The sequence below is a fragment of the Oxyura jamaicensis genome, chromosome 3 (genome assembly GCF_011077185.1).
Source record: "Oxyura jamaicensis isolate SHBP4307 breed ruddy duck chromosome 3, BPBGC_Ojam_1.0, whole genome shotgun sequence".
Taxonomy (NCBI): Eukaryota; Metazoa; Chordata; class Aves; order Anseriformes; family Anatidae; genus Oxyura; species Oxyura jamaicensis.
In genome coordinates this window covers 73430825-73444580 of record NC_048895.1, presented here as the reverse complement: position 1 = coordinate 73444580, position 13756 = coordinate 73430825, and positions in this window count along the sequence as shown.

The window sequence follows — 13756 nt, the reverse complement described above, 5'->3', positions numbered from 1 at the left end:
GTGGGACTAGGTGATCTTGGAGGTCTCTTACAACCTAGATGATTCTGTGATTCTGTGATCCACAGGTGCCCTGTGCACTTCTGGAGCAAAAGCTAGACACCAGCAAGGTTTCTCAGATGGCAGTGGACACATGCTCTGAGGTACTGTACTTAAATATCCTCCCCTTCCTGCATACCTACTTCTCTGTGAGTGTTGCTGAATCTAAACAGGAATCATACACATACTATACATCAAAATGAGCATGCAGTGTGACACACACAGGAAGTCAAAGAGCTGAATGTAAGACATGATCAGGACTTTCTGAGAGTCTTCATGTTGTAATGACAAAACTGTTCACTTCCATTTATTTTGTACAGCATTTTATAAGAATCAGGAAACCTAAGGTCTCTTCAAACTTCATAAAGCATTGTATTTCAATAGTAAAAATTATCATTGCAAAAGCATTGTTAAATGCATGCTTAGCAAAATAGCCCTGTTATTTGTATGAAGTCAAAGCCAGTAATAGAACTTCCCATATCTGCTGAAAGATTTATTTTCAGGCTCATTTACCCCTGGACTGATAGAAGAGCTTCACAGAATTTTCAGCCTAAAAAAGCTTTGAAATAAAATGCAGACTCAAGGGAATGAAGAAAGGAGAGCAAAAGCAGGTCTGAACTGTATCTTCACTTGAGTACGAGAAGACACCTGAATTAATCTCCTGCTGCTAAGCAAGACCATAAGCTAAACTAATCAAGGAGGGATAAAAAGGTTGGGTCTGAATTTGAACATGAAATTCAGATATAATCTGAATACTCTAAAGTCCAAGCAAAACTTATATCTTGAAATTAAACATAGTGTTCTCTGTGCACAAGTTATGAATTGCAGCTAAAGACAGTTGAAATTGTCTCTAAAGTAGCATGAGAGAGAAGCATAAGGAGAGAAAATCTGTACTTGGGTATAAGAAAAAGAAGCAAATGATATGCTGGGTCACCTAGTAATAAATTTACCAAGTCTGTCCAATATCATGAAGCAGGGTGCTGTATTTTTATAAAAGTCAAGTCCAGGGCTGGGTTTCATCTTGTCTTTTCAAAGGTGAATGCAGTTCTATAATCCTGAAGAAAGTTACAGTGATTTCGGCCATGATCAGAACTGCATGCCATTCTGCTTTGCAATCTAAACAGCTTCTGTTTTGAGTCCCACAGACTGAACACAGATTACAGCTAAATAAAATAAAGTCTTTAACCTAGTCTGTGATTCATAGGCTACATTCATGTGTGATTAAGGATATGTAGACACAGAAAGGTACCTCATCATCAATGAGGACACAGCTATTGACTAGCTCAGTTGTTAAAAAGATGCATTATCTGTATAAATGTAAATAATACATATTTTTATTTATGTATAAACTTAAAGTAATGGAATTGGATATATAAATCATTTCTCTGATCTCCCATGGGCTGTGTCTGGCATCAGCCTCCTACATTCCTGTTTTTCATAATCTTCACCAAAATTCTGCTCTGCTTAACAATTGGCACACTAGATCAATAGGAAAGGATATTGTTTACATGCAAAGTGGCAGCTCCTTGGCCCTGTTACAATGACTTTCCATGTCATTGTCAAATTAGGCAGCAGACTGAGAAGTCCCAGTATATTGGAAAGCCTGGACAGCAGTCAGGCTACCATGGTACTCCCCTTTGACACAAGGACCAAGGCTCCAGGCTCTTGGGAGTCCAGCTTGCTGCATGGACTCCTTTGTGCCCATAATTACAGCACACTTGAAGTTGTCCAGTGCCCAGATAAATATACTTAATGCAGATAAATAACAGCACTTTTTGCTCCCTTGGAATTCAGCAAAAGAGAGGTCCTACAAAGACATGTTCTCTCCTTTAGGCTCTCTTCCTCTTGTGCATTGTCTAGTTGATGAGAGTAGCTTGTGGCACTTTATAGAAGAGTGTCAGAGTTACCCTATCTGAAATACTATTGCTAGAAAAATAGGGAATATAGCTTCCCAAAATTACCATGGCGAACACTGAGTTTGATTGTTTGTTTTCGCAAGAACTCATAATGAATAGGGAAAAAAAATGTTTTCCAATGCAACAGATAAGTTATATTGAATGTTATATGAGGAGAAAATTGCCTTTATTACACAAAAACAGAAGGGGAGCATGAATCAAAAAGCATGTCCTTTTCTCAGCACGGTTCTCAGTACAAGCCCTTGTACCAGCCAGGGAATAGAGATGCTGGCTTTGCTCCTACCTGGCGTAAGCCAGAATCCCTGGTTTATGGGGCAAGGAGAAACAAACAAAAAAATAAATAAATAAAAAGTAGAAAGTGGTCATTTCTACAGCCATAATTTGTTGCATGGCTCATCCTGTGGCACTTTCGATGTGCCTCACTTCTTCCTAAGAGCTGTTGTCAAATAGCTAGAACAAGTGAAAGCAAGTTGGTCTTCAGAGGAGCCTGAGTTGATATGAAAACTGAAAAGGACCCCCAGAAAATCCAAGTGATTAAATAGAAGGTCTATAACCTCAGCTCAGCTATCAAACCTGGCTAAAAAGGACATTTCCTATAATTCTGTCTTTATGCAGTACCATTGAATGCATGTAAAAATATCCACATTTAGAGTCCAATTTCTGTTGGATTTTACTTTGCAAGCTGTGCTCTTCAAAACAGTAACTTCATGTGTTTTGAGTGTTCTTTTTGTACAAATGTTTTGTAACAAGTACATTCACAGAACTTCTATGTACCATGTTTTTCTGAAACAGGCTGGAGAGCACTGGGTAGCGTCACTGTAAACAAAAGTGGAAACCACAGTTCTGCCCCCACAGAATCCATGGAGACACCCATCAAGCTGACTTAAACATGAAGTGCATGGAGGAGAGTGGTCAACAGTACCCACTTCGGGATATTATTTTATTTTAGACGTGTGTGCGCTATACATTTGCTTAATTATTAACTGCACAATGGCAAGACTTTTGGCAGGTAAAGGAGTAAACAGTTCTATTTCGTGAACTCAGTGTCCTTCCGCTAAAGCCCCAGTGCCATTGATTTATGTGGTTTAATGAAGTTCAGATAGAAGTTATCAAAACCTTTTCTTCCTAATTTTGAATTCTAATTAATAAAAATATTTAAATAAACAAACAGAGTAAGAATCATTTCTGAGTAGAAAGCCTCCATTTCGTCAGGTTTAGCTTCCTTTATAGTGGAATCAGATAAAAAGCTAATGGATAAAACTATTACAAAAATCCTATTCTTGAGGATTTAGCAAGATGAAATATGTTTTCAGGATTCAGTTCTTACAATACAAACTATTAGATAAATGCATTTTAAAAGGTATAAGTTTATTTAAATACTAAATAATTAGTGAAGAGGTCTGCTATTCTGTTTAAGTCAGTTCAGGAAGCTTTTAAAAATATTTATCCTCCATCTATAGCTTCTTGCTTTATCAGTGTGTGCATTTGAAAGAGGAAAGGATTTTTCCCCCTTACATGTTTAGGAAAGAATATGAAAGCATGCAAAAAAAAGCTATGCTTTTCACACCAAATATGAAGCATTCACCTCAAGAAAGTTTTGAACTTTTCAGATCAACTAGCATGATTGGACTTGGCACTCTTTAAAGCCTTTTCCAACCCAGATGGAAGCCTATGGTTCTATGATTCCAAGACAGAAGTTACACACAGAAGTCATAGACCTGGAACACCATGATAAGAAATGTCATGGTTTTGGCTGGGACAGAGTTAATTTTTTTCATAGGGGCTCACACAGTGCTGTGCTTCAGATTTGTGATGAAAATAGGGGTGATAACACGGGGATGTTTCAGTCACTGCAGAGCAGTGCTCGCACAGAGCCGAGGTCTCTCCTGCTCCTGGTGCTGCCCAGCCAGCGAGGAGGCTGGGGGTGCCCCAGGAGCTGGGAGGGGACATGGCCAGGACAGCTGGCCCAGGCTGCCCAAAGGGATGTCCCACACCCTGTGGTGCTGTGCTCAGCAATAGCAGCTGGGGGAAAGGGGGAGGCAGGGGGGATGTTGGGGTGATGGCATTTGTCTTCCCAAGGAGCCGTGCCGTGGGGTGAGCCCTGCTCTCCTGGAGGTGGCTGAACCCCTGCCTGCTGATGGGAAGCAGTGAGTGCATTCCTTGTTCTGCTGTGCTTGTGTGCAGCTTTTGCTTTGCCTAGAGAGCTGTCTTGGTCTCAGTGCATGAGGTCTGGCCCTTTTACCTCTCCAATTCTCTCCCCATCCCAGCTGGGGGCAGTGGGTGAGTGGCTGTGTGGGACTGAGCTGCCTGACGGGGTTAAACCACAAGCCATTAAAGGCCCCATTCCCCCATAGCTGTTTCTAACTATGAACTTTTACCCCTTTGGAGATAATTGTTTTCTAGTTTTCCATTCCTAGGTGGAATTGCTCCAGAAATACTTCTAACGTTAGTGCAGCTGAATGGAACATTGTGCAGGGCAACTAGCAATGTTGAGAGTAAAATATTTTCTATAATTATTTATCATGAAAAAAAATATTGCCCTTTAATGAAAAATACATTCAGTTATGTACTAACTGGAAACCAAAACTATTTTGTGTCTTTTGTAGAAAGCTTCTACAATATTGATTTTTCAGGATTATTTTATTCTAATCAGTTATGGAAGTAGAAGAAAAAAAAATCCATTGAGTTCTGGGGATATTGATTTTGTATCTATCTGATTGGCTCTTAAATGTCTACATACAATATTATGAGTCCTTGCAGGAAAATGATTTAATCCTTGATGGAAAATAATGGGTATAGTAATAATACACCTGGCAAGAGAGCTGGGAAGGACACATTGTATTAAATACAAAGGAAGTGTTGCAGGAAAATGTCATCATTGGCAACAGCTTCTTTATTTTAAGGCAACTAATTGTTGTTTCCATGTAAGTTTAACACACTCATAGTCTGTTCTACCCCAGCATAGGAATTAAGCTAGAAGTAGATCGGTTAATTTGACAAGTAAACAAAGATATTCCATATAAACAGAACATTGCTATTCCCTTGTTGGTGTGTTTAAGAAACTAATTTCTCATATTTGGAGAGAATAAGTAAGAGTACAAAGATATTGACTTAAATACCTTTGCCCCATCACCCAGTCCATGTGAGAGGATACTGTAGTAAAGTCACGCTGTACAGCTGGAAGCAGCAGCACTGGAAGAAAAGCTATAATGATTAATCTAGATGACAGATTAGAGTCACCATTTTGGAGGACAGCAGATTCCAGTTATTTTCATGCCAGCCGCTGACAGTGGGTTGTTATTCTCAACATCTTATTGAAGACAGCTGTATCATTCACAGCACAAACTCATAATACAGGTTGTCCAGAGAGGCTGTGGAGTCTCTTTCTCTGGAGATATTCAAAACCTGCCTGGATGAGATCCTGCAGCATGGTCGAGGTGGCTCTGCTTGGCAGGGGAGTTGGACAAGATGATCACCAGAGGTCCCTTCCAACCTCAACCATTCTATCATTCTGTAATTCTGTGTAATTTGAGTGAGAATTAGTACAATAACATTATCTGGGCATGTTCAAAGAAGAATCAGAAAAGGCAGGAAAATGAAAGCAGTTCTACTCTTGAAAACAATCGAAAATAAAAGACCATTAATGTAAAAAAAAAAAAAAAGTGTCAGAATGTTTATAATATTTCTTAAGAATAAAAGACCATTCTAGCTCTAGGAAATAGGTCTTGAGCCTCCTACTACATAAATCATTCTAAAAGAAATTGTAGCTGTGAATGTGGATCCAGTCTGCCAGTGGAGAATTAAGACAATTCTTCATTCATTTTCTTCTACACAAGAAATTACAACTCTGAACTCAAAAAATTATCAAATGACTTTCAGATAATGTTATATATTTCTGAAACAGTTATGGTTAGTCAGATTTTCAAAAAAAAAAAAAAAAATCTTCTTTTCCCTGAATGAAGAATTAGGTTAATACATCAAAAATTAGAACAAAAATAAAAAATAGAAAAATAAAATACAAGGAAGTTTACTGAAGTCAGTGGGCTTCTTTTTGGGTGATTACAATGGGCTTTGTAACTTGCCTCCAATTCAAATATCCATATGCAGAAAATTAGCATAGGAGACTAACATATGGTTTCTGTAAATGTTCATTGCAGGCTAATTGCTTGCATGACTGTTCATAGAAACTGAAATCATGCAAGAGTCACAAATGTATTTATTAGAAAGCTCAAATGCCTATCAAACCATTTTGACCTTCTGACCATCTGGATAGACAAATCCAGTTCTAGTTATAGGAAAAAGAAATAAAAAATAAAAAAAATAAAAATAAAAACTTTTTTCTTTACTCAATGCAGAGAATATAGCATATTTTCATTGATAATTCCTTACACTGTGGGTAGATTAGATGACCTCTAGGAGTTCTTTTCAGCCTAAACCTTTCTGTATTTTTTTAAGTAAATTTTAAATTCTTACCTCTGATAACTATGTGTAGATTTTTTGATTTACACATACGACTTTAGGTCTGAAAGAAGCCTTTCGCATGGTAATACAGAAACATCAGCTTCATATCAGCAAGATGTAACACCTAGATAAGTGGAGATACAAGCAATTATTTCAAAGTAAGTCTTAACTATACTTCAACAGATAAAAAGCCATCAGTCTGTTCTCAAAACAGTGATTATTAAGGAGAAGCATTAGCTTAATCAAGTATTTATATAAGCCACTTAAAGACTACTTAGAGATGCATTGTACAATGGACACTAGTGAGTACTTCTATCAATATTAGAAGTATATCCCCTCAAGGAATTTATAACAAGTATTCTGAGAGATTTCTGTCAAGCTAGATATACCAGAAATAGACATATATATCTGAATTTGTAGCATTTCTGTAGGCCAACATTGGGTTAAGACTTTAGTTCTTATTCCTTATCTTGGACTCATGGAATTGCTCTGACAACAGAGGTACAACACTTCAGTGTCTTGAAAGTCCATGCAATCTTGGTCAAAAGAGTGGGCATAGTTGCTTTGGGTGGATCTTGGCAGATGCATTAGCTTCCAAAACTTCCAGCCAGGCGTTGAATCTTAAAGGAAGAGTAGCATTATGAGCATGCCCTCCCAAGCAGAGAATCTCTATTCAAGAGCAGCTGCATTGTTTTTCATAAAGGAACAGGAGAATACATCTGGCCTTCAGAGTGCCATTAAATCAAATACATTTTGTTTTGTCTAGTAAGTCATTATGGAGAAGACAGCTAGCAGAAATTACTGTTGCAGGAAGTTATTGTTTTGATGAATAAATCAATGACTTTTTTCAGAACAACACTTGGAACTATCTTGGTGGCCTGATATATTTCATTTAGATGGAAGAACCTAGCTGCTAGTTAATTGTTTGTATGCAGGGATCAATCTAACTCTGATTTCAATCCCCATGTAATAATGAAAGTTATTGAGCAAGTCTGGTTAATAAACTAAGGCAGCAAATCTCAGGATATTGTTTGATATGGCAAATTTTTGCCACAAATTGCAGACAACAAAATAATTATACAAATATTTAGGTATAAAAATATAGCCATGTAAGCTTATTTTTAAATGAAATATTGTTTGTGCTGGTTTAGTATCAAATATTTACCAGATGCAACTGGGACTGAAAAGTCAATAACTCATTAAAGAAAAAAAATAATAAAAACTACTGGGACTTCAGGAAGGACAACTAAGACACTGTAATATATACATATTATTGATTAAAATTTGTGGATTAGAAATCTTTCTTTTCTGGAAAGTCATTAAAGAACTTACAGCAAGGATGGTACAAGTTGTCATATTTACACACTTTTGAATACTTTAATATTAGATCATCTTTTAGGAGAAATATGAAAATAAATTCAATGTCAAAAGATTTTTCATTTAGTATATACCATAAACTTACAGGGATTAAAAAAAAAAAAAAAAAAAAAAAAAAAGCATATCTCTCAACCTCTAACCTTCAACCTCTAAGCTTCAGCTCCTAGACAATACCTCTCACAGTCAGTCCAGTTTCAGCACTGTTAGAACCCAAATCAGTCACAAATAGCATGTCCTATTATTTTCCAGTCTGTTAAAGCTTATTTGTGAATCTGAACGAGTTACATGCACAAACTGCCTCAGCCTAGATAGAAAGAGCTAAGATTAGCATTGTGCACACTCCTAATATAAATGGAACTGTCTGGGGGTTACATCAGCATTCAGATTCATTGCTGTAAAGTCTGCTAGATTTAGTGCAGCAAGACTAGTCAAGGATTAAACAATCTGTTATCAAGGGAATAGCCAACATATCCTGGAAGAACCACTGAGAATCACTGCAATCAGCATGTGGAGGGACTGGAAAGATAAATGGAAAGATCTGAAGCATAAAGTCTACAAAGAAAAACTGAATTAATACTAAAAACACAAATGGAAAACTTTCAGATGTTACTAAAATGCGCATTAAAGACCAGAACATATAATTCTGCAATATTGGCTACAGTGTTGTGCTTTGTCCCAGAACACTAATAAAATCTTGAGTTAATCTAATAAAACACAACACTAAGAGAAAAATTAAACTATGAAACTTTTAAGGATAATTAACCTAGAACAAGAACCAGCACAAGCTTTCCCTGAAAATTTTAAATACACAAAAGCAGTTCAAATGCTGTTACAAACAACACCTTCAGATTAATTATTTCTTTCTCTCTTCTCTCCCCCCCCCCCCCCCCCCAAAAAAAAGACAGCCTAATGCAAAAATACAGTCTAGAAGCAGAAAAGCTGCATAGCCACTGAGAAATTAGCATTATGTCCCCAAGACGAGGAAGCTGACAACATTTCTGATGGGATGCCTTGCAAGTTTCAGCTCTCTCCTGAAGTCCTGGGTACTAAGAAGCTTAAGCAATGATGTGTCTGTTTTAAATGAATAGAGATAGATGTTCATATTTTGGGCTTTAGGTAAAAAATTCTTACTAGTCTTTGCCCCCCACTAAGTTACTGGATGGCCAAAATGATTCTAAATGGAGTGCCAAAATGCCTTAAAATTACCTGACAACAACCAAGCGTCAGGTATGTAAGTGACAGCTACCAAGTCAACCTTTGCCAGGATTTAAAAATAGACTGTGATCTTTTTTGCCTCTTGTACCTTTGAAAAACTCCTTATGTGAAGGAGTGGATAGGAACTAAATCAGCTTTATTGCTATATCTTGGAAATCCTCAGCTGTGCCCTACAAAGTAGTTTTACAGCCACTTCATGCTGCAGGAAACATTTGAAGACTCTTCCTGGTTTCTAAATTGTTTACTAGTAAAAACTTCAGAAATTTTATTTAAAAGGAAGTTACAGTGCTCATTTTGAAAACCATTTACTTCTAAGTTAAAAGGAAAAGGAGAGTTACACTCCAGGAGGAAGGAGAAGCATCTAGCACTGGCTTTAACAGAGAGAAATTAGTTCAGCTGTAAGGGCAAGCCCACTTGATACAGCACAGTGGATGTGAGTTTTTTGGGTATATGCTCCTTAAGGATATTTTGTCTTGATTGGGTTTGTATTGATGTATTTAGTATTACAGCTGTTTATAATCCACTTATTAACTCATGCCTAGACTCTAGAAAAGCAGAGCAATTTACAGTTTTTAAACTGTACATCTGTACAACTTTACAGCAATTTAAAGTTTTCTAGAAGAAAGGAGTACTTCATTCATAGAATTCACATTAAATATAAGCAACAAACCTTTAAAGGTGACTCCAAATTTTTTATTTAAAAAGATCGTTTTGAAGGAAATCTGAACCCTCAGCTATTCCACCTGATTCCAGAGATTTCAGATATTGTATAAATTTTCTATCTCTGACTTCATTGTGGCTGTTTGAAAAAGAAATTTAATTATCTTACTGGGGCAAATACTGCTCTCTTTTAGCCTAATTGAACTTGGTTGCAGTGATAGAAAACCCCATAATTTTTTTTATGTCACATTAATCATATTCTTCTCCTTTCTATTCATTCTTCCTACAGCATTTCCCAGATTCGGTGTTTGGTGGATGAATCAGAAACTTTCTTCTACACACTCATAAAGTAAGGTAGATGAACTCTTACACTGCTCTGCCTTCTTATTCTGAGGACCATCCTGAAGAGGATATCTTTCACTACATCTGCAGTACCTGTCCCTAAAGCATTTTCAGACTGTCATCTCCCATTCAGCAAAGTATAAGGACTCTCAGTTACCAACCAACACTGAAGCTGTTCCATCACAATCTTGTCTCATTGCCTTCAAGCAGTCATCAAATAGCAAAAATCTGTCGTTAGCTCATGACCAACAAAAAGATCTAAAAAATCTCATATATTTTATATGGCATTTTTCTAGTATAAGTGGTACTATTCTAAAATTGAACTTAAGATTCCTGTGAGATGGACACTTCGGCTTTTTTGGCTTTCAAGGAGTTAACTTGGTAGATCAAGAAACCAAGCAAACACTGTGGCACTACCATTTGCTGTTGAAGGGGGCTCAAGAGGACAACTGATTGCATATCCTTTTGAAAATCCCCAAAGCCAATATTTCTGAAGTCTAAAGTGGAAACAATTTGTGTGCAGCTGATGGATTTAACTTCAATTTTTTCTTAGCATCCATTTTCATGTGGGCAGTAGGAAACACATCAGACTCATTTATCATCTGGATGGGACCTGGTTCTTCCTTTAGTTGAGACAATTGAGATTGAAAGTTCTTTATGAGAGACAACAAGCATCTTTTTTATCTTTTTTTTTTTTTTTTTTTTAATTTGAGAAGCTATTTCTTCATGTCAACACTTGACTAGAATAATCTTTGACAAAGAAACTATTCCAGATCCTAATACACTCTCATACATAAAGCAAATATATGAGGAAATGAAATGATCAAAAACTGCAAAACCAAGGGGTTTCCTTGAAAGAAAGAAAGAAAGGCAGACCTTTCTTTTGTTTAGTGAGTAAAAATATCACACACACACACACACACACACACAAAAAAAAAAAAAAAAAAAAAAGTGTTAAAAGGAAGCCATAGGTTTAAGAGTTGTCAGCATACCAATCTGTAAAAAAATTAAGAAAAATATTGAGTTACAATGTGTTTTCCCCTTGTGTCATGGTTAGCTCTGGATGACTATACAAACAAAACCATGTAGAGAAGTAAAACTCCTTATTGTTTCACTGTCAGGTCTATATGAAGCTACTCCACCTCTTACTGAAGAAGGAGTAAAGAGATTCCCAGTTACAGCCCTGTTTGCTGGCTAGCTTTGACTGAGGACTGGAATGGTAATTTTTAATTGGTAAAAAATTTTAATTGGTAAAAAAGTTGACTTGTATCCACACCACAACTTCTGAGGTTTCACCCTAAGTGAGCTGACCAACATACACACTGCTGTGGGCCCATAGCAATATCTTAGAGCAACTAACTGCTGTCCTTAAGACTGAAAAAAACAAGCCAACCAACCAACCAACCAACCAACCAACCAACCTTTTCCACATTCCCTTGATATCTGCGAAATTCTAAAGTATTTTCTCAGCTTTTCAATTTGTTTTCTGCCTGGAGACAACCATACTTTGAGCTTTAATACCTCAGCCATTTTAGGGACAGAGAGGAGAGAGGAGGCAGAGGGAAGGATTTTTTTTGAGACCAAGAAGAAAAGTTTTGAAGCAGTTTTTTGTACAGGACTGTTAAGAATCCCAGCTGTGACTGCAATTCACTCACTCTTTGTTCCACTTATGTTTCAATACTGTTTTGAAAGGGAAGAAGTTGGCTTTGACCACATCTGTTTTATAAAGGTGGTGATCATTTTTCTACACAGAACAAACAACAATAAAATAAAAGCAAGCCCTTGGAGGTAAAGGCTGACCCTCATCTATTTCTTTGCCATTGTACAATCATAAAGTATTTCTTTTTGAACTCCTCTGACAATACATTTGCCTATACATTGTGCCTTTCTTCAGAAATGTACTTAATTGTAACATCAGTACCACTTCTAAGCTATGGTAGCATAACCTGGTTATGGTAGCATAGTCCTGTGTTATGATCTGAGAAACCCAGCTCCTGTTTGATTACTGATTCCACATAAGATACATTATTCTTCTGGGCCTGAACTTTCTCATCTGCGAAAAGGAGTTAATGACTCCCACTTTCTAGTAGTACCCTGATGAGAAATCATGTAATGGCACCAAATATTTATTATTAGATATATATCACCAATACTAAAGAAGCTACTAGTGTAAAGCAACACCCTTGAAAATTTCTCACAACTTCATATTTTTTAAATAGTATCATGTTGCAAATGACATTGAGATAATGACAATTGAATATTAACACAATTGTCAGATTAAAACTGATAATATATAAATATTTACAATAGATTTGTGATAGAGTACAGTGATGCTAGTAATTACCGAATATGGATTGGCTGAGGACCTACTTACAGTGCTCTGATACTTATTATTTTGAAGAACCTTATAAACACTGCAGGGAAGGTAATGGTGTTTCTAATCTTTTCTCTGAGGCTTTGCATTGCAGTTATCACTTCTGTCAGTGTGAAGTGACATGACGATCACATGGTAGGTAGGAGCCCAAGGGCATGTTCACTTGGGTAATAGCCACAATTAGATGTGCAGGTACAGTGTGGGTCCCTGCCGCTGGCTCTTCTCTTGCAAAATCATAACTACTGATTAATGTAAGGAACAAGCAGTCTCAACTGCTGATTATATTAAATTTCTTATTATTTGTGAAGGACTTCAGAGATAAAAAGTTACTAAGTTTTAGCACAGCCCAGTATCTGCTGATTTACCAGTGGGTAATTTGGGGAATTTAAGATTCTTATAGACCTGATGTCTGAAGGACTGGATAGCATAGCTTTTCTCTTTGCTTCCCAGAAACACTTACATTCTTGGAAACTGGTCATTTTGGCTAATTAAGGTCAAAAGCAAGTTAAAGCTCAACCAAATCTGTGACCTACACACTCTTCATTCCTCTCCTGGGCCCAGTTGTAGCTGTGGCTCAGAGTATTCATTAAATGTTTCAAACATCTGCTGGTGGCCTGAGGTGCAGGACAACCAAGACAGATCTGCTGTGCCTAGACAGCTCTTGGTCTGCCCCATGCCTTCATGGGGAATTGACCTTGATCTGCCTGTGGGTGTACATTTGCACATGATTTCTGGGCCTGGCAGATATGCTTGCGATTGAGAGTGAATTCAGCTCTCCACAAAAATAAGAGTGTAAAAACATTTGCTGGCAACAACCCTGGTTCACAAGGTTATGTCACTTTCCCATGTCCACAGTCATGTTTTACGCTGGTAGTATAACAACTGGAGATAAGATGCTTCAGATTTGTTTTCACTTCTATCTTACTAGAGTGCACTGGGATTTCCTTAACCAGAAGCTATTTGCTTTTTCCTAGTGAGCCAATAAAATGCTACCTTTGAATCACTATTCTATATGTGCTGCATAGTAATAATCATTGATAGATATTAAGTGACATACAAACTTAACAAAAATATCACTTAGCAGAAGCATTATCCAAAAAAACACTGTTTAAATATCCAGGAGGAAAAAAAAAAAAAAAAAAAAAAAAAAAGTTGTTCTGAACACAATCCTACAGTTTGCATATTTCCTAAATCAAACATTCTACAATAATAGTCAGTCTTTTCTAAAAGTCTAAAAAGATATGTTCTTAATCAAATCATGTTGTTTTCAGAAAACTGAGCTGCTGCATTCTGCTCTGGAGAAAAAATCAGGACAGGATTTATCTTGGAAAAATTTGTATAGACATAGTTGCCCTATGTGTACACAGATAATTCA